The sequence below is a fragment of the Lepidochelys kempii genome, chromosome 1 (assembly GCF_965140285.1).
Source record: "Lepidochelys kempii isolate rLepKem1 chromosome 1, rLepKem1.hap1, whole genome shotgun sequence".
Lineage (NCBI taxonomy): Eukaryota > Metazoa > Chordata > Testudines > Cheloniidae > Lepidochelys > Lepidochelys kempii.
Window position 1 is genome coordinate 232,157,885 of NC_136380.1, and position 21,941 is coordinate 232,179,825.

The 21,941-nt window shown below is 39.1% G+C and overlaps 1 protein-coding gene across 4 annotated transcripts in view; it reads right to left on the reverse strand.

Moving 5' to 3' along the window:
* The window catches only part of RASSF8 (Ras association domain family member 8), a 122,687-nt gene that overhangs the window by 94,885 nt on the left and 5,861 nt on the right, over window positions 1–21,941 (reverse strand). The gene's annotated exons all lie outside the window — the stretch shown is intronic.

Sequence of the window (21,941 nt, forward strand, 5' to 3'; positions counted from 1 at the left end):
TACTTTGGAGTTCTAATTAGTTTGTGCATATGACAATGTAAGTCCTTAGTGTTCCAGAACCGACCTTGAGTTTCCTTCCCCCAGCTGGTGACGGCTGACAGCATCACAGAAGCAACACGCCATATTCTGAGGGCAGCATGGCTTGACAATATTTGGAGCCCTTTCTAAAGGCTGCAGAAGTGTGCTGCACTGCAGCTAAACCAATAGGCAAAATGAAATTGGGATTAACTGAAGGGGTGAAAAAGCCAGTCTGACAGTACGAAATGAATGAGAAACCTGTACCTCACATGGGAAACGAAGAGAACAATCTCAGATACATAAAGTTCACTGACACAAAGTAAAAACAGTCCATAGAATAAGTAATTTGAGCCCCACGACAGTAAAGAGAAATAGAGAGCCCAGGCAGACATCCGTGTCCATTCAGCACGCCAATGACTTCACTGGTGCTCCATGTGGGAACCATGATCTATCTCAGCATGATTCTCTTTGCAGGATCAGGGCCTTCATCTGACACTACATTAAATATTGTCCACTGCCCCCTACATTTTTCCATTCAAACTACCAGACTGCAAATTTCAAAAGGTAGGATGCACTTCCTATGACTAAACTGATATTTGTGTAAAATTAAATCTTAAAATCACAAATGGCATTTGCTTGCCTAAACTGTGGAAGACACCTTCGTGTTAAAATACCTATAAAATACTGTTCTAGAGTTATCCTAATCTCATGTTTTTAAAAGCAAGGTGGCACCTTCCTGTAGGCTAACTAAAAAGATGCCAATCACAATTAAATAAGAAATGGCATTTATTTGAAAATGTAAGTGGTTTCTCACCTTTCAAATTGTCATACCATTGGGCAAATAAAAGTAAGGGGAACACTCTTTGAAAGCTGGCTTGTATTTATAAATTGCTCACATTTAAAAAACAGTCACATCCTACCCTCATTTTCACAGGATAGTCTCGATCCTGAAGAATTAAGAATTTAACACCTCAGTCCTGCAATGAGCTCCATGTAGGGAGATCACTGTGTCTGCACTGGTTTCACTGGGGTTCTACATGGATAGTCCCTGATATTGCCATAGGTGCTAAGGATTTAAATGAAACTGTCCAGTGAGAACTCCCATTCACCACATCACTATCCCACCCAAAAATGGAGGTACTTGCTACAGATAAGTAGACTAGCATTGTCTGTACAATGATCACCACTAAAACTTTTATCATTTTACCTTTTGCATCAACTTCACTGTAATATTCCCTATATATTTTACATATTATACCCTTCCTTCCTCCCCCATATGTAATGGTTAATTACTTTCAAAACAGTAACTATAATGGCTTTCATGGGCACAAATGCATCTTAAAGTGACAGCAGAGGTCACAGATAAAGCATTCCAAGGTAACTGGAAAAAAAGTGAGCAGTGGCAACTGGTCATGTGACAATCCTGAACCTGAAGAAGAGATTAGAATAGCGACCTTACCCACAAAACTAGCAGAGTCACTCATCCGTAAATGAGAGCCTGCCAAGTTTCTCCAGTCAACACTTGCCCTGTACAACAAAGTTTTATCATTAACAGAATACAACAATATTCTCTATGGATATCCCAGAGAACATATCCACCATTCCACTGTAGGAGCCTTCTAAAGGGAAGATTTCCTATGCTGCTTCTTCTGGAAGATAGATTTCTGTCACCTGCTTTTGGTGTTACCCACTTGGTGCAGATAAAACCATTTCTGCCACTGTGTACTAGCATGCAGTGTAGCTGTAGCCATGTGCGTCCCAGGGTTTTAGAAAGACAAGGTGAGTGAGGGTAGTACATTTTATTGGACCAAATTCTGTTGGCAAGAGAGAAGCTTTTGAGCTTACACAGAGCCCTTCTTCAGTATCTGCATTTTACATCAGTACTTAGTGGTATCAGATCTGTTTGGTCAGGGAAGGCAAAGAGTCATACGGTTAAACTGAACCAAAGGCTTTCGGAAAAGAGACAAGAGGAGTAGAAACAGTAATATATGTACATGTACATACATACATGCACGCACACACGTGTAATGTAAGGATCAAACAGAACTTACCAGAAAAATACAAATAGGTGATTACTTGGCAAAAAACTCTGAATATTTAGATACCAGATTTGCACTTCACGAAAACAAAGGAGAAAAATAGCAATGAAAGCATTTCAGGTACCCTTCCAGGCCTCCACTAAAACATGTAGCACTGCTATACGAACATTACTAGACTGTGATGCTGAAAGCCTATAGGTACAGTGTAGAAAAACAACACTAAGTTTTCTACAGGCAGGCAGCCAGCTGCTGCAGCTGACAAGGGACAGAATAAACTTTCCATTTCCATGGAAATGGACTTTGGATCTTTAAAAACAAAGATTTCAAAGCCTAAAACAAAACCCTACATTCCTTGTATTTTTTGATCCCACATCCATTTCCCTGGGAATTAGGAGTAAAATGACAAGTAGCAGCTAAATTAATAAGAGCTCTGACCCACCAATTCATTATTGTTATCATTTACACTCAGAGATGGGCATCGTCTCACAAATGATAAAGCAATAGCATCAAACTTGCCATGATGATACTAGACAACCAGTGATATTCTAGAAATACTACTGTGTTTTAATTGGCAGATTCCGGAGCACTGAGAGGGCAATACCTACATGTGTTATAAGCAGCTAGCATTCCATTCATATTACACTGCACATTCGAACAGTGGTAAACTGAAAGTCACCTTGTTACTAGTAACACTAGACATAAAGGCACTAAAACACATTATGACCCAGTTGTTTTTATTGCTAACTGCTCACTGGTAGCCAGAGTTGCATAGTGACAGCAGAACTCTGGAAATTTTTTAAATCATGAAATATATCCATGAAACACTCTTAAGCAAAAGCTGAAAATGCTTATCCTGGTTTCACCTATCTGATGTTTCCTCAGAAATGGAAACAGAAGCCGGTAGCTGCAAGTTTAAGAACTCTGCCTTGTCAATTTCATCTGCAAGTTGCTCATTGACAACTGAAATACCACTTTGCAAACAGTGTGTCTGGCTTCTAGTTCACCTACCATGTGCTGGGTAATAACAAGACTCCATGGTTCTAAAACTAAATGGGCTCTTTATTAAGAGAACTATTTACAGAGGTGTTACAACTGTAGCTTGCATGCCAGCCATTTGCAGACAGACAGAGTCAGACTTACTTTCCGATGTCCCATGCAAACTGTTCCTGTCAAGTGCAATGCAGGTTGCTACAGTTCCTGAAGTCTATAATACTAGTTAAGGGACTGTGGGGGGTAAGAAGAAAAAATGAAATAGCACCCTCAAAACAGCTACCTTCAGAAGAGTCAGGGTATTGTAGACAGGTTTGTAACTAGTCTACATTTGTCACTGAAACACAGCCTTGGATACTGCGTGCAGATGTGGTCGCCCCATCTCAAAAAACATTGGAAGTGGAAAAGTTTCAGAAAAGGGCAACAAAAATTATTAGGGGTATGGAATGGCTGCCGTATGAGGAGAGATTAATAAGACTGGGACTTTTCAGCTTGGAAAAGAGACGACTAAGGGGGGATATGATAGAGGTCTAAAATCATGACTGGTGTGGAGAAAGTAAATAAGGAAGTGTTATTTACTCCTTTTTATAACAGAAGAACTAGGACCACCAAATTAAATTAATAGGCAGCAGGTTTAAAAAAACAAACAAAAGGAAGTATTTCTTCACACAACGCACAGTCAACCTGTGGAACTCCTTGCCAGAGGATGTTGTGAAGGCCAAGACTATAACAGGGTTCAAAAAAGAACTAAATGAATTCATGGAGGATCGGTCCATCAATGGCTATTAGCCAGGATGGGTGGGGATGGCGTCCCTAACCTCCGTTTGCCAGAAGCTGAGAACAGACTGGGAAAGGGGATGGATCACTTGATGATTACCCGTTCTATTCATTTCCTCTGGGGCACGTGGCATAGGCCTCTGCCAGAAGACAAGATACTAGGCTAGATGGACCTTTGGTCTGACCTAGTATGGCTGTTCTTATGTTCTAATGGATAGAGTGCTTCAGTTTTCACACATCATTCTGACACCTTTCATAAGTACTAATGAACAGATCACAAATTCTGAAAAATTAAATATACAATTTAAAAGCACTTAATAGATATCCAACACTTTTCTAGGTATGAGCTTTTTACCACTATCTGCACTTCCAGATGATTGCCTTCAGGTTCATCACAGTTTAAAATTACACATCGCACACACCGACATTTGGTATAATTACTCCACTAAATACACTATTGTTTGACTTATATTCTACAAGTGCAAATAACAAAGTACAGAAGTTTTGTTTAAGAACACAAAATATTCTGTGCATTTTTAGTACGTGGGATAACCAAGTTTGCAATAGCGCCCTAAAATAGGCCTGATACTGAAAGGTGCTGACCATCTACAACTCCCACTGACATCTGCAAGCACTGCAGATGCTCAGCACTTCTCAGGATTAGGCCACACTGTTAGCACAGAACATGGCAAGACCATCCGCCTTTATGAGCCAGCTTAATATAACAGAGCATTGCATTTGGTTGCCTCTTACCTGGGATGCAGAACAAGTGCTTTAACATTTGTATTGCTGTGCAAGGGAAATATAGATCTTTAAGTTATTGGGTTCAATGTAGGGATAACTCAGTGAAATTCTATGTTCTATTCTGTGTTAGGCAGCAGATCAGTTATCCTAATGGTCAGTTTGGGTCTTCAAATCTATATTAGTATGTAAAATAATTACTATTACAATTCATATGCCTGTGAATCCAGGGCTGTGTCTTCCCAGAGTTTACATTTTGTTTATTTCTACTTTTCATTTCAATGACAACTTGAATAGGTTACTCAGAAGGAAAAAAAAAACAAACACACACAACAACAACAACTTAGTTTTGTAAGTTGGAGAGAACCGTTAGGTACCAACCTACCTCAAAGCAAATTTTGTGTCAACAAGCTTTCCCCCAATTTATGATTAATTATTTGTAAATCCCTGGACCACATGAGCAAGTCTAGACGAGCGAGGGATTTTGACTAATCTTTTCTCCTCCCCCACACCAAACCCCTAAAGATAAACTTTATGGAAGCAGGTTAGTGTTACAGGGCATAAGCTACCAGAGCAGTGAAAATCTGAAGGGCTCTGGTCAAATAAATTTGCAGTTACATATAGCACTGAATTTTACTTTAATATTAAATAAAAAACTCCCCAGCAGCTTTTCTGACCACAGAAGTCTGTTCTAGCTACGCTGTTTTTAGTGGATTAGACTTAGTTACCCAGTCTTAATACCCTTGTTTTCAAATTAACCATCTGTTCTGTAGCATTTAGACAGATAGACCCAGAACAAATAGAATGCCAACATAGATTTGTTTTACACCTGAAAGATACACGACAGATATCTTTTCAAAAGGGCAAAGGCACCATCTTTCTAGAACATATAACCTTCCCAGCAAGGAAGTAAATTACAGTCTTGATTTTCTAGTCTCTTTGGTCTGATTTTATCTGATTAGCACAAAAGAGTCCTAAAGAGAATGGTAAGCATATTTATTATATCTTTTAAACTAATTAGCATTGTGAGAGAATAGCCATTAAAAATAAATCTACAAAGCATAAGAAGCTGGATATGCCTGAAGGGTTTTTTTAAATAAGATCCCAACAGCTGTAGGTCAGACAGAGATCTTAATTTAGCTCCTTTAAGAAGATTGCCAAAAACAATGCAAGCTGTACAACTGATGTACATCAATTGTCACAAAGAGTATGTAAAATTCTTAAGTGAAAAATGTACATTGAAAAAGAAATAGGGTTCCATAGGCAACATGATACATATATCTTGAAACATCTAATGTAACTTGAAAAGACATGGGCTTCTCTTTACACATCTGTGAATGGGAAAGAATAGCAAGGATGCCCAGTTGTTTAAAGCTACATTAAAAAAAGTCAGTTAAATGCCACTTATAAACCCTAACAAAAACTATTAATGGATATTTTTAATCAAGTAGTCTATTTCAGAGAAGTGTGCCTTTATATTAATGGATACATTTGTCTTGTAGTAGTCTGTCAACAAGAAAATGAAAATGCTTCTTTGAAAATGAAAAACTGAATCATAAATGGCTGAAGCTGGCCTAAAAAGTAACCCATGAGTACCTGGAGCTAGATCACCAGAGTACTGAGATCCTCTGGCGCTGCTTCTCTACTTAGAGTTATATGTAGGATCCAGCTCCCTCTGTACTGGTTTCCTACACATTGCCTTTGCTTCCCTGAGTGCCTGTGCTTGGAACAGTAATTTGGGTTCTCCAAACCCTGGTGTCGTATCAACTAGTCCACTTCCCCGCCACCCCCAATAACAAGTACCCTCCACCTGACTCTCTCCAACTTCCAGAACTTTACTGCAAACATTTATAAGCCACCTCCCATTCCTTCAGCTGTGGACCCTGACAATATTTCAAGATATCATTGGGTACCCCCATACCAGTCAATTTTGCTCAAAGAAGGAAGTACAGGGTCTATATCTTCTTACAAAGGTAAAGCCACAGAACCTATAGCACTTATTATTACCTTCTCTAGAAGGACATATGCACAAGTGCCTCAAAAAATCAAGTGAAACGATAGGCAAATTTAAGCTAACTGGCATGTTTTTTCAGCAGCACATACATTGAAAAAAACCATTTGCAATGCACTGCAATCCAGCTTGTTATGGCATCTTTTAATTCTAAGTCATTTTTCCATTACGTTGTACTTTTAGGGTGGGACTTCCCAAGCACTCAACACTGGGATAACTTCGCTCCTATTGAACTCCAAAGGAGTTTTACCATGGATTTCAACAGAGGTAGATCAATGCGGAGTGCTTTTGAAAATCACTCTCTTAAATTTCCAAAGCTAGTCTCTTTTCTTGGATTCTAGATTAACTTTTAGTGAAATAAACCAGCCAGCTTGACAGCCTATGCTAGGAGCTAGTTTAGACCATCAAATGCATCAAACCTTGGCCATTTACAGGATCTGCAAGAGATCAGAATGCTGGAAAGCAGCTGCTCTTCGTGACCCCAACAGCAGCTAAAAGCACCAGTTACCTGTCATTTAGAGAAGGAAAGTGGAAGCATGCACCTCAGTATTACCAATGCCAATAACTATGAATATCAGTAGAGGGTGCCAGAGTATTTCATCTTCCCAATGCCTTTTTTCCCCTGAAGATTAACATTTTAGGCTCTATAAAATACACTTATCTGCTGCTTTCTAACCCAGAAATGCAGAGCCAAGAGTTTCAGCATTGGGAACCTTAAGATAGGCATCTCCCACTGAGGTCTGTGAGACCTGCTGGATGCTCAGCACTTCTGAAGATCACGCTACTTATTTAGGTGCCCGTAGTGGGCTTCACTGGAGGCCTGGCAGGCTACAGCTGAACAGTTGTCTTGGGACGTCCATCTTGGGGTGGCCTTGCTGGACAGTCAGAGGGCCTGGTGAGTTATAGGATGTCATCCCGCAATCCTCTGCGCATTCTCTCAGTTGGATGGAGGAGGAGGGAAGGGTAGGAAGAACCAAGGCCTCCCCCTTCATCAGGTCCCAGCCAAGGTGCCCAAGGGAGAAAGAGGTGGGGAGAGTCTCAGAACCCTCTTAGTTGATGCACCAGACCGGCTTCCTACCTCCCCTGTACTCTCTTCATTTTGGAGCACTGTCCCAGCCTTTTGCTTCCCTGTCAGCAGAAGGTTGCTCACACAGTCTCAACAGATCAGATAATCAGCTGGGGATGGCTGGAATGCCACCCCTGGAATTGTGCCACCCCAAGCCCATGCTTGCTTTGCTGGTGCCTAGAGCCGGTCCTGGTTGTTCCCCTTTATCAGGGGAACTGGTTAGGGGGAAAAGGGGTCAGGCCCTCTCCACATGGTTGGGTCTTACCCACAGTCCAGACAACCCCCTGTAGATCGCTCAGACTGCAGGAAGGCAATCAGGCTGCCACTTCTGGGGCTCTCCCACCCCCATTTCACTGTCAGAGTTCCCTTTTAAGCAGGTCCTCCATGTGGAGGATGCTCTGCAGCTGCTGAGGGGCAGGGCCTTCTTGCCCCAATACTGCTCTACCACTCCCTTAGCCTTAGCATGGGGTCTGTAAACCCCACCAGAGGGGCTAACTATAGATTTGGAGCCTAACCTGGGCCAAGATTTTTAAAAGTAGGAGCCCCAAGTCTTCCATTCCACACTTCCAAAATTTTCTGCTGACTTACATTTTCTATAGACAAATGGGGGAGGGAATGCAAAAATGAATCATTTAGTTTGATTTGCTTGCTCTAGTGTCACTTTTCTCTAGCATAATTCTGAAGTCACTAAACGTGTGCATATGTAAAAGGATAAAGAGGGTGAATTTCCATCTGAAAGATTAACCAATCCACAAAGGTCACATGAAAATTACATTCTCTCAAAGTTGTGTGTCATTACTTTTATTAACAAATTCTATCCCAGCCCGCAGTTCCATTAGAAAAATTAATTTCATAACCGAGTTCTCACAACACAGAACTAATCACATGGCATCAATCAGATAGTCCCATAATTTTGTTTAAAATATCTGTTCTATTACTGCTTTGTAGTCCATGGCTGTAAAAGGCCAAAATTTGTTGTCTAAGGAGTGAGACATGTCCATAACTGCAAAAGATACCATGGGTAAAAGACAGACTTGGCTGTCACATGAGATTGTGAAACAGTCTAACCTGCACAATGAATAACAGAGTGGGTGTTGCTTTTTACAAAGGAACTAGTGTCTGAATAAGCAGACCTGAAATTCTGGATCCATTATTAGCAATTGCCTTCTCGTCTGCAGCCTCGGTCAAGCATGCAGCACACCTGCTTACGAAACTGGTCTTGTTGCTTCTGTTCTATGGAAGTGTCCATATTTTTGACTCTTTATTATGGAATTAATTAGGTTGTATTTATGCATGAAGTACTGGGGTTTAAACTGCTCCTCCTTGTTCTTCTTTTGATTAAAATATATAATGCCAATACAGGCAGCCTATATTAGATACAGTGTAATTAATGACAGGTTTCAGAGTAACAGCCGTGTTAGTCTGTATTCGCAAAAAGAAAAGGAGTACTTGTGGCACCTTAGAGACTAACCAAGCATCCGATGAAGTGAGCTGTAGCTCACGAAAGCTTATGCTCAAATAAATTGGTTAGTCTCTAAGGTGCCACAAGTACTCCTTTTCTTTTAGTGTAATTAATACATGTATTAAATAAAGCAAGGAAAAGCAGAGGAAAAAAGTCCACCTAAATCATTTGTAGGGAATTTCAATGCGTGATAATTTATATCAAACACTCCTAAATACACAAGCTCTTGTCTGATGCTGCATAGAAGCAAAATATCACCCACTATGAAGAATTTCAGTTCCTGGAATATTTGAGAATTATTTTAAAAATTGGAGGTGGAGGAAGGGTTCCTCCTACATGAAAAACTTTTAACCAACATACTATGGTGCCCACGGGAGGGGATGAGCTGACAGCCTTAGAAGTCCTCCAGTTATCAACAGAGAAGGAACACCATAGGCAATAGAAGTTTTGGTTGTGTACTGAGGGGAAGCTTATGTACCTCAACCTTAACTTGGAAAGACCATTTGTAAGAGTGAGAGAGTGTAATTTACCCTAAATATCTATTAAATTCTTGGCCCCCTTCATGAAACTGCCAATAAGGGGATCCAATTACAGCCAGTTGTGATGTGCACACTTCTCTTCTAGGAAATGGACCTGAAACCTTTAAGAATTCAAAACACAGGACACCAAATATTAATTTCAGACATCATGAACTTGGGCCAGATCTGAACCAGTAACCTAAAGATAAAAGCTTACATACTCTGCTACCATGCAGTTCCTATTATTTACTTTTTGCGGGGCAGCGTTAATAATTATTATTAACTAGAGGAGAGGCAAAATATAATACAGTTCAATGTTTTGTATATTTCCAACATATTCTGAAGTGTCAACACGATAAACCAAGCACCAATGCATTTTTTAAAGTTTTGCACTGCATATTCTTTGTTAATGAAAATGCATTTAGTGTATTTACTAAGTCAAAGCAAATGCCTAATCCTAAGTGAAAACACCTCTTCATAAATAACTTATCAAAGGGTCAATGGAAGGTCTATCAGAACAAAGAAGGTAGAGCACAATTCTGGATTGAAAGGAAAGCATCAGCTGAGCTGTCAGAATGATAAGCCAAACATCAATGCTTTCACTTCAGCAAAATCAACCAACTCGGATTTCATTCCATACAAATCACATGGGTGCCAAAATCTACATTACAATGTGTTATCAGCCTGCTTCTAAACTGCCCCCACTTCCACTAGTTTACAGTGGATTCAGGCTATGATGTACAAGCACAAACAAAACTAGTGCACTTCAAGTAGCACACATATGTAGCACCTGATGTAACAAAAAGGATTAGCTTTGTTAGTTTGCCCTGCTCACTGGTCTACAGAAGATACCATACAGACAGAGATATTCGAACAGCTGTTTACTCTCCCCCTCCTTTCAGTTATATGGATGTGTACAGATACTTCAGTACTTTAAAACCTCAACTTTTGTTATGTTAGCGTATCTTACAGAAAGTGTGTATGTTTGTTCATAAATCATATGCCAAAACACTGCTAATTATTGGAGTTATATGTAACCCAACACCTAAAGCTATTCTTTGACCATGTACCTGCTAATGCTGTGCAAGCAGCTCATTTAATATAAAGCTCTTTTTTATTTTTAAATGAAAAAACAAGACTTAGTTAACTTAGAATTAAGGCTGCTCAACTATTTCCCCCCACACACAATACCAAAACTTAACCAAGGAATCATAAGGTAAGGCAACATTTACATCCTATACAATGCCAATCTCTAGGCATTAGTTCTACCATCAAGCCATTCACACTCTAACAGTCACTTTAAATTCAATGTTACCACCCACGATGCACAGAGGCAGCGCAAGTCACATTGGACAGGGCAGAGCTGGGAAGGTACTGGAGAGGGGGGCAGCAAACCCCAAGGTTTCTGCAGGTGAACCAGGAGAGGAGAGCCTGACCTGTACACCTAGGAATTGCCCAGTAGAGAAGTTCTCCTGAAGCTCTTAGGAAGGCTGTAAGAACACAAATCCCCTCCTGTAAGCTTCCGAAGATCCAGGAGACAGACCTCTGGATACAAGAGCTTGTTTACGTGTTAGCCTGTGAAGGAGTGACAGTCCTTTTAAAGAAGAATGCACTGTCTGCTTCTCTGGGGTATCTTTTTCTGAAAAATACAACATACAATCCATTCCCTCTGTTGAAATAATTACTACAAAATCAATTATGCCACCATATCCCCCTCTAAAATGTTTTCCTACAGAGAAAAAATGTTATTGGATAAATATCTGAGGAGTCATGATTAGCAGAGCTCTTAAAAATAAAAATGTGCACATCAATAAAATTCAAAAATAGCCCAAGTCTTGGATTTGGGGATTTCATGTCAATTGCAGGTTAAGTTCTGTCATCTAAGGTTTCAGACCTCAAAACTTCTGATGCAAACTTATGTGTCACACAACCCATTAGTCATCAAATGCATTTTTCAAATACTACAATAAATCCATGTGTCACTGTCATAAATATAAAGGGAAGGGTAAACCCCCTTGAAATCCCTCCTGGCCAGGGGAAAGCTCCTCTCACCTGTAAAGGGTTAAGAAGCTAAAGGTAACCTCGCTGGCACCTGACCAAAATGACCAATGAGGAGACAAGATACTTTCAAAAGCTGGGAGGAGGGAGAGAAACAAAGGGTCTCTGTCTGTCTATATGCTGGTCTTTGCCGGGGATAGACCAGGAGTCTTAGAACTTTTAGTAAGTAATCTAGCTAGGTATGTGTTAGATTATGATTTCTTTAAATGGCTGAGAAAAGAATTGTGCTGAATAGAATAACTATTTCTGTCTGTGTATCTTTTTTGTAACTTAAGGTTTTGCCTAGAGGGGTTCTCTATGTTTTTGAATCTAATTACCCTGCAAGATATCTACCATCCTGATTTTACAGGGGGGATTTCTTTATTTCTATTTACTTCTATTTTTATTAAAAGTCTTCTTGTAAGAAACTGAATGCTTTTTCATTGTTCTCAGATCCAAGGGTTTGGGTCTGTGGTCACCTATGCAAATTGGTGAGGCTTTTTATCCAACATTTCCCACGAAAGGGGGGGTGCAAGTGTTGGGAGGATTGTTCATTGTTCTTAAGATCCAAGGGTCTGGGTCTGTAGTCACCTAGGTAAATTGGTGAGGCTTTTTACCAAACCTTGTCCAGGAAGTGGGGTGCAAGGTTTTGGGAAGTATTTTGGGGGCAAGGACGCGTCCAAACAGCTCTTCCCCAGTAACCAGTATTAGTTTGGCGGTGGTAGCGGCCAGTCCAAGGACAACGGGTGGAATATTTTGTACCTTGAGGAAGTTATGACCTAAGCTGGTAAAGATAAGCTTAGGAGGTTTTTCATGCAGGTCCCCACATCTGTACCCTAGAGTTCAGAGTGGGGGAGGAACCTTGACAGTCACAAACCAGATTTTTCTGCTAAAACCATAACCATAGAAATAATACTGACATGTGGACCCTGAATGTGCTTAACCTTGACTTCAATAGGGCTATTCACATGAATAAAGTTAAACATCTGAGTAAGGGTTAGAAGAACAGGGTCATAATCTGTCATCTTTAGGTTACAGAATGAACCACGCAATTGAAGGGAATCAGAAACAATTCACACTTCTCAGAGTGATTGTTTTAGGCCACCTGTAGTCTTTGGAAAATACTGCATCTGTTAAATTCTTTTTACATTTTCAAAGTTACTCCACAACCATGGAGGTCAGTCTGTCAGATGATAAGCTCCATATAAGAACCTATACAGAACAGAATAAAAAGCATAATTCTTAAGTGAAGGTTTACATTCTGGAGCATCCTTTAGATGACAAATATTTGATGAAAATATTAAGGAACCATTTTTACAATATTGGTAGAAATAGCTATGACTGACAGCATTAATAAATAAAAACAAACAATATAAAAAGTAGCCTACATGTTAGATTGTAATACAACCTAGCATCAAGTCAGTTTTCAAATCTCGAATCAGAAACTCAATTGTTAGAAGAATTTTAAAAAAGAAAGACCACTACAGTTCTTAAAAGGGGACACTAACGTGTTTATAGTAAAAGCTAACAAACAGATCCATTTGACAATTCTCAGGAAATCAAGGACTCAGTCTCGCAATGAGCTCTGTATGGGCAGACTTCTATGCCTGCACGGAATTTATTGCAGGAATAGCATTTTAGTTTGCATTCAAAGAGTAAGGGTTGGACAAGATTAGGCAGAGTATACTGTATTATTTATATAGAAAGAGGTTTAATCCCTGATTTAAAGACTCAATCTAATGTCCATGAAGATTAATGGAAAGACTCCAGTTGACTTTATTGGGTGTTCGGTTGAGTCTTAAGTTCAAATGTTAAGGTTAACTACAGTGCCTCAATAATTAGTGAAAGTCAGATTTTCTTTATTAAAAACTAGTTTACAGAAGTCAGTCTAACATGGGAGTACTCACACTGCCCTTTTAAAAAGGGAGGTCTATGGATAGTAGCTTTGCATAATAAAAACAGAATTCTTATACTCTAAGATTATTCTCAAATTCCATTTTGTATAGGAATACACACAATACAAAATAAAACTGAGGATTTGGTTACTAGTCCTTAAGGCACTGCATCTCACAGGAAAAATAATGCAGAAGTTTCAGCACAGGGAGTTGGTGCCTAGCTACTACAATGATTGGCAAATACAATGGTGTTACTTACACACACAGCAATAGCTAGGATCAACAAGGTGAGCTAACAATGCAGTAATATAAAGAACAACCTCCTTAATTTGGTCTAATGGTAGGGACACTGATGGCAAATTAGCACATTTGTGTTAATTCACATGTGCTAGGTCACTGAACAACCGAATCACAAGACTGACAGTTGTAGTTTATTTACTGTCAAATATTTTGTAAACAACAACAATCTTAGTAATTTGTGAACTCATACCAGCACTCTACCATTAAATATTTGGTAAAAGTCAGAAAGAGACCACCATTTATATGTGCAAAAGTACAAGTTAGCCATGTTTATGTTTGCAAAGTTCTACTTTATTTCAGAGAACACTTGCTAGAATTTGTTGCTGATATGATCTCTCATTTGGCTTGAATGTGCCTTTGTCAAGGATTGGTCCTGTAGACTAATATAGTTAACCAAAAGTCAAAACCAATAAATGTATATACATAAAACTGTGGCTCAGTGCTCAAATACTGAAGCGATGAGCAGTACAGGACACACAGAGAGATGAAAGAGGTGGTAGTTACACAACTGGAATCAACTAACGATCAGGAAATTAAGGTTTTAACATTTATTTAGGATCTGTGAGAAGTGGTCCAATTTTTGGGGGTGGGGGAGGAGACTGAAATTTGGCAACTATCTTTTGCCACTATTATTAAGCTGTTTTGCAAGTACAAGGCATACGTCTCCTGTTTCATCACCTGTTTCAATATTGTTCTTGGTTTTGTTTACCTGGGCAGGGGTCTCACACAGTGCTTTGGAACACTGCCTGTTTTACTGTAACTTTCCATAGCCCATGAAGGTACTTGACTTATTTCTCCTCAAAGTTCTGCCAATTTGAAAGGAAAATAGTTACTGTTATGAATACAGAGCACATCTCCTCCTTGCTCTAAATGAGTGTTATTTTATTTCCACTCCTTATCCAAGTACAAGATGCCTTGAAGTTTGTCTCATTAGTTTAATGCATCTGCTTTCACTGAACAGTTGAAAAGTATTTAACAGATTCACATTTCCTCCCACTTCCCAGCACAACTTTTGCAGATGGCTATGGTCAGGTCAGCTGACCATTTACATGATTTTTCTATAGTGCTAATTATCATTTATATTGTGGCAGTGCATGGAACACCAGTCATGGACTACGATGCCACTGTACAGACAGAAGACTCTCCCTATCCCATAGTTTAAACATTAGGTGTTTGCATCTTCTAACACTTAGCATGCAACAGTAGACAGGCAAAAACCATTTCAGTCTACTGTCGGTAAACACTGGGTCAACTGTACACTTTATAACAGAGGATAAGGAAAGAAAAGAAGGCCTTGCAGTTAAGTCATTGCACAAGGACTCAAGAGATGAGGCTTCAGATCCCAGTTCTGTCACACACACTCCTTGTGGCCTTGGCAAGTCCCGTTGGACTACACTGCAAAAAAGACCCACAACAGTGAGTCTCAAAGCTCAAGTCAACTGAATCAGCCTTGCAGAGTGCACACTACAGGCTATAAATAGCAGTGTACACATTTGGGCTCAGGCTTTGAAACCCAGCAAGAGGGATAGTCTCAAAGCCCAGACTCCAGCCCAAGCCTGAATGTCTACAATGCTATTTTTAGCCCCGTAGCCAGATCCTGAGCTACATGCAGTATGCTGATTTATTTAAGAAACAAGATCCAAATTAAAGATGGGGAAAAGAGGAGAGAACCCATCAGTTGTCAAGTTGTGGCATCATTTTCACCCCCTTCACCTTAGAGCTAGAGTAACCTCCTGCCATAAACAGACAGGAACACAGTGAGGGTGACAGGTTTCAGAGTAGCAGCCGTGTTAGTCTGTATTCACAAAAAGAAAAGGAGTACTAGTGGAACCTTAGAGACTAACCAATTTATTTGTGCATAAGCTTTCGTGAGCTACAGCTGTTGCATCCGATGAAGTGAGCTGTCGCTCACAAAAGCTTATGCTCAAATAAATTAGTGAGGGTGAGATATCCTGGCCATCACAGAGTAAACCTCTCTTCTTGTTCTACTTCTCTTTGCATTCACATTGCAAGTAAAAAGGTTTCTGCTGCATGGCTTCATGCAAACATGAGCAAGAGAAAGAAATTTACTCTCTTATAAACAGTACATAATTGTATGCTATTTCACTCACACTGGTTATGCTGGCAAATAAAGGAGAGGTTCATTTGAAATCATGTCATCCAAAGCAAAATACAAGTTGTTCAAGACATCTGAAATACTTGTACAATCTCTCAGATAACAGCAGGTCAGAAAGTACTCTGTTCTCTAATGACACTGTCTGTAACAGACACATTCAGGGGTGAAAAATCTAAAGAGCGTATCAATAGAGCTGAAAGCATTCCCTGAATGCATATATTTAATTATTCATACCAACATCTCACACACAAAATCTAGTCATCCACTTTTGCCCTACTCACACATTAAAATAAATATTTTATGATATTACAAAAGTGGAGACAAGCAATTAGATTAAAGGAACAATTTCAACAAACAGGCTGAAAGAATGCAGTATTGTTATAGCCATGTTGGTCCTAAGATATTAGAGAGACAAGGTGGGTGACTTAATATCTTTTATTGGACAAATTTCTGCTGGTGAGAGAGAGAGACTAGCTAACGAACTTACACAATGCTGAAGACGACCTCTGTGTAAGCACGAAAACTTGTCTCTCTCACCACCAGAAGTTGGTTGAATAAAAAAATATCACCTTACCCACCTTGTCTCTTTGACAGGATGAAAGAGCAGTTCCCAAGCAAATCGGAAGCCATGTGTTTGAGACGGATGATCCTGCAAACACTTTCACATGTGTTGAACCTTAAGCATGTGATCAGTTCAATTAATGTCTATGATGATTTGGGGGAATAATAAATCTTACTCACGTATAAAGGTGTGTAATTCAGTGAAAGGGCAAAACTTGTCATTGTTATTCAGACATAGCAAAGACTTGTCTTTTCAATCTTTCCTGAAAAGTGTCAGTTGCTAGAGAAAAAACGTAGTTAGCTTTTTTAGGTCCAAGATTTTAAGTCATGTTTACCTGATAAACCTGTTGTCCCAAGAATCATGAGCATGAGACTGATGCAAACCAATGGAAACTGTCCATACAAGCAGTCTCACATTGAAGCAGACTGAGATACAAAAGCATCACAGGCGTGGTAGACAGATCTGGGAGCAGGTACATAGCTCAGTAACATGGGGATTATTAAATGGAGAATATTTGTTACTTCTCCATAAATCAAGTCTGACGCTCAATTTTTCAGCATGAATAAAGTACATTTCATTTTCCATGCCTCTCTCCTGAGGCTACCAATATAAGAATCAATATGAAACAATTGTGGCATTTTCTGTAATCTATAAACTTGAATGAGACCAACTCATCTGACATTGAGAGCAGGACAGCAATCAAATGGTAACAAGTTTTGGTCATTATATTGACCTAGGTAGCATCTGAACTAGTAACCTAGAGGTGAACAACTTAACAGATTCTTCCATTCCCAGTCCTATGAACCGTATAGTCACACACCGTTATTTTGTTAGTATAATTAAGGTCTGTATCAATCTTTTATTGTAGTTTAGGATTTACAGGTATTCCAAGTCCTAGGGACAAATAAGAGCAGATGAAACTGATTCTTATTTTTCCATTGTTCACAGCTGTAAATAAAACACACAGGAAAGTGCTTAGCTAAAATATTCAGTTTTTTAAGAGTTGTTTTCAGGACTATTTTCCAAGGAGAATGCTTGAATTTTTTGACAGAGTTGAGGTTCAGTAATTGATATCAGTAAGTGGGAAGAATTCCTTAGAGTTCTTAAAACAACGTAGACATTTATTCTTAGAGTAGTTCTTGTTTTATCTGAGGAGAAGGAGATGTTGGCAACTGAATTTTGATGTTAGTTTATTTTATGTTTTGTTTTTTTTTTAATTCCTGGCACTTAGAAGGGGAATGTGCGGGAAAGAACCACTATTTATGCAACAATGATTTTGATATGAATAATCGTCATAACTTTTTGCCACATACCATGAGTATCTCATTTGCTATTTTATTTTTCCCCTATACTGAAATCCAACCCATCCATTTTCCATTTTCTTCTGCATTTGTCACTCTATGATATGTATTTTTCATCTGTTTTTATTAGCATATCCTACAACTGAGGTTGCAAAACAGCTTCAATTAAAATGCTCTTCACTCTGATATAGGGTTAATTCTCAAGATCTAGGATTAATTTGGGGGAGGTGAAAGTGGAAATTTATGCTGTTTCTTACCCACCATTATTGATCAATTAAATATTATTGTGTGGCATGTAAAGTAATATATACAGAAAATATTTATACACCATAGTAATTTTTGTACTAAATTAAAATTAATTCAAGGCAAAAGGGCACAATACCATGTATGGATTTGTAAAACAGAGCGAGTTAACACTTACAAGAAGTCATCTGAAAAAATTAAAAAGGTGAGAATGAAAGGAAAACTGCAGAAAAATGAAAAACATAATTTTGTCAAGTACACAAAAGGTCAGTGAAGGACCTAAGAGAAAAAAATTGCTAAAATGTTCTTTTCTTGAGTTTTTTCAAAGGAGAATCTTCTAGAAACAAACCAGTCTCCTCAGAGGAAGAAGAGAGAACATATAGTGGAGGAAGTCAGGACCAGGACAAAAGAGGTGCTCAAGAGATTATCCATATATATTATGTACATCTCCTAGTAAAAGAAATTGCAAAAAGTTCAGGATACACCAGAGTAGAAAGGATTGACTGTGCTGCTTAATGCACTGAGCACACCAACAGTCTACTAATTAAAAGTGTTAACAGAACAATAGCAGGTGCAATGTGGAATCAACAGTGAAGGTTAAGAAGATTCAGCATACATTGCAAAAGGTAGACTATACAGGAAATAAGTAATCTGATAACAGAAACCTGGAAGATATGTGGGAAAGGAGATGTACAAAGGATAAAGAAAGTGGAACACAGTGTGGGCTAATGAATGGGGCACACATCTGGGAGACCTGAATTCTATTTTTGATTCTGCTACAACCTGCTGTGTGACCTGGGGCCTCTTGGTGCTACTGTAATACAAACAACAGTAATAACAACAATTGAAGATGCTCAGATATTGAGGTCAGCAGTTTGACAGAGAGAATACAATTGCAAACCTGAAAGGGATCAGATAAGCGCACAAAACCTCTTGCCCATTTATGTCTACAAGACTGAGCTGGAAATCTCTCATAGGATACCTCCCATCTGAAAATACTACAATGAATGTTGTAGTTGTGGTATTTTGAAACTTCTAGTCCCAGCCCAAAAAAAAAAAAAAATCAGATGTGAAACAAAATGCCACTTGGATATTTCCGAATATAAAGGGATTTCTTTTATTTCAAGTCTACAGGTATAAAAATGGATCTCCTCCTTCTTCCTTACGCTGCTTGGTCAATCCCTAGCAGAGCGTGATGAGAATTGGAATTAGGAATTAAAAGTTCTTCACCTTTCTAGAAGATCAAGGACCACTGGAACCCTGTGGTACTACAGTCCAAGTTCTGTGGCAAGATTCCTGAGGTTGTGTCACACTGACTGACTTCACAAAACTATTTACCATAGACCCGTCTTTGAAAACCCCTGGATTAGATCATAGTTTCAAACTTCATTGCACCGGACCCCCCTTCTAATAACAAAAATTACTTCAGGACCCTAGGAGGAGGGACCAAAGCCTGAGCCCGCCCAAGTCCTATTGCTCCAGGTGGGGAGGTGAAAGCCTGAGCCCCCCCACTCTGGGCAGGGGGGCCAAAACTGAAGCTCAAGGGCTTCAGCCCCAGGCAGGGGCCTGCAACCTGAGCCCTGACACCTTCTGGCTTTGGCTATGAGTGGTGAGGTTCGGGCTTCAGCCCTGGACCCCAGCAAATCTAAGCCAGGTCTCGCGACCTCATTCAAAAGGGGTCGCAAGACTTTGGGGTCCCAACCCACAGTTTGAGAACCACTGCTCTAATCAATTTCAGAATGTACTTTTTGCTTCCTGTTTTATGCAAAGAGAGCAAGCAAATGAAAAACAGCTTGTTAAGCTTTCAGGGATACCAAGAGCCTCAGAACATAGCACTGCAATAAGGGTGCAAATATTTACCTATTTTATAATTTGCCCCAAAGTTCTTTTTTCGGAGAAGCAAAGCACAACCAGGTTTAGCATATTCTGTCACTTACAGTCTAAAGCCAAAATGAAAGTTAATTTTGTGTAGCAAGAGTTAAACAGCTTGCTGCTATCTTATTAGTTATTGGAATGAAAGCATATGCCAGAAATAATTGTTAAAAACACAGTAATTTCCAGTCAGATTATTCTGTAAACTCTTGCTAATTCATCCTTGGTTTACCTACAGTTCTGGAGTTTGAACAATGTTTCTAGCAAAGGGTTTCACCACAAAATCAGATCGCCTCTCTCAAATTCAACAGTGAGGTGGAAGCATTGCACAACACTCAGCTGCTGTTCTCCATTAGTTTCTTTGCTCATCAGTACTTGAAACACATGGCCTGCGCAGGGTGTCCAATCCACATCACAGAAGTGATTTACTTAGTAAAGGCCTGATCTGACTCCCAGTGAAATCAATGAAAAGTCTTCCATTGACTTCAGGGGGACTTGGAATAGGCCCAACGAAAGCAGATATGATACACACAGGGAGCAGCACTGATGAGTAAGGCGTTTTTTTTAAAAAAAGTCACTTTCTGACTGGCAAGTGCAAAGACACTCTTTTCCTGCCACGTTTCTATTTGAATGCTAATTACTCAAGGTACTAGTGTTAATAAATATTACTCGCTATAGATATTAGCATTACGTTTGTATGGCTAGCAACATTAACTAATAGCACATTTAAACAACTCCTATCTAGATTGTTAACTACTTTAAAAAAAAAAAAAAAACTATTAACTCTGGCCTTTTTCCAACCTTTCGTCCCCAGGAATATGACATGTGACATGTATGTACACACTGGATAATTTACTGTTATATCCTCTGCTTAAGCCTAGAGTGATGAATAACACTGCTTCTCACTCCAAAATCTCCTTTGTGTGCTGTACGAGGGTATGTAACTGGGTATGATTTGGGAATGTGAAGCTTTTCTAGAGTTTTTCCATTTTTGTTATCTGCTAGCTAAGGTAAATTGTTATCTCTAATTATTTAATGCTGCTGGCTGGTATGGTTAAATTCTCTGTACATAAGTATTAATGCTGCTGGGTAGTTATTGTAAGCCTAATTATTGTCAAGGCACTCAAAGCTTTTGTATGGGTGTTATTTTTTAATGTTCAATCTTAAATCACCACCACCATCAAAACGTCGAGAAAAATCTACTCATTATTTGGAACTAAGGATTAATACCCACCTCTTATATAGTACTTTTCATCAGTAGATCTCAAAGAAGTTTACAAAGTATCGGTATCATTATCCACATTTTACATATGGGGAAACTGAAGTATACAAATGTGAAGCGACTTGTTCTCGGTCACGCAGTAATCCAATGGCAGCACTGGGAATAGAACCTAAGTGTCTCAAGTCCCAATCCAGTGATCTTTTTTTGTATACACTTTTTGCACGTGGAAGTTTCCCCTGCCCCTCACCTCCCACAGCTTTAGAGAACAGCTGAATTTAATTATAAAGCCAACATTTAAAGGGCAGGGGAAGGTTTCTGGGGAGATTCTAAATCCCCTTTAAAAATAGAAGTCTGAAACACAGTTAAGTGATTTAAAAGTCTAATGACCAGAAGATATTATTCTCTAATTTCCTTTCAATTCAGTTGAAGAAATGCAGTACTTTAAACTTCCAAATGTGAAAGACAGCATTGAAACTGCCCCAGACACTTCAGAACTGGATGATCCAGAGTCATAATAGAGGTGTCTGTCAGAAACAATACATGTTAAGTATTGTTGCAATGAAAGGGCTAATAATACACAAGGTTATTTGTGGTACAACTATCAGAACAATACATTTGCCCTATAAATGAATTCAGACTACCAATTTGAACCTTGGGGCAAAGGCAAAGAAAATTCAGGCAGAAAAGAACGGTATCTATACATCTATATTCACTCAAAAGAGCAACAGGGAAATAAAGATACAATTAAAATTCTGAAGCAAATGCTAAATC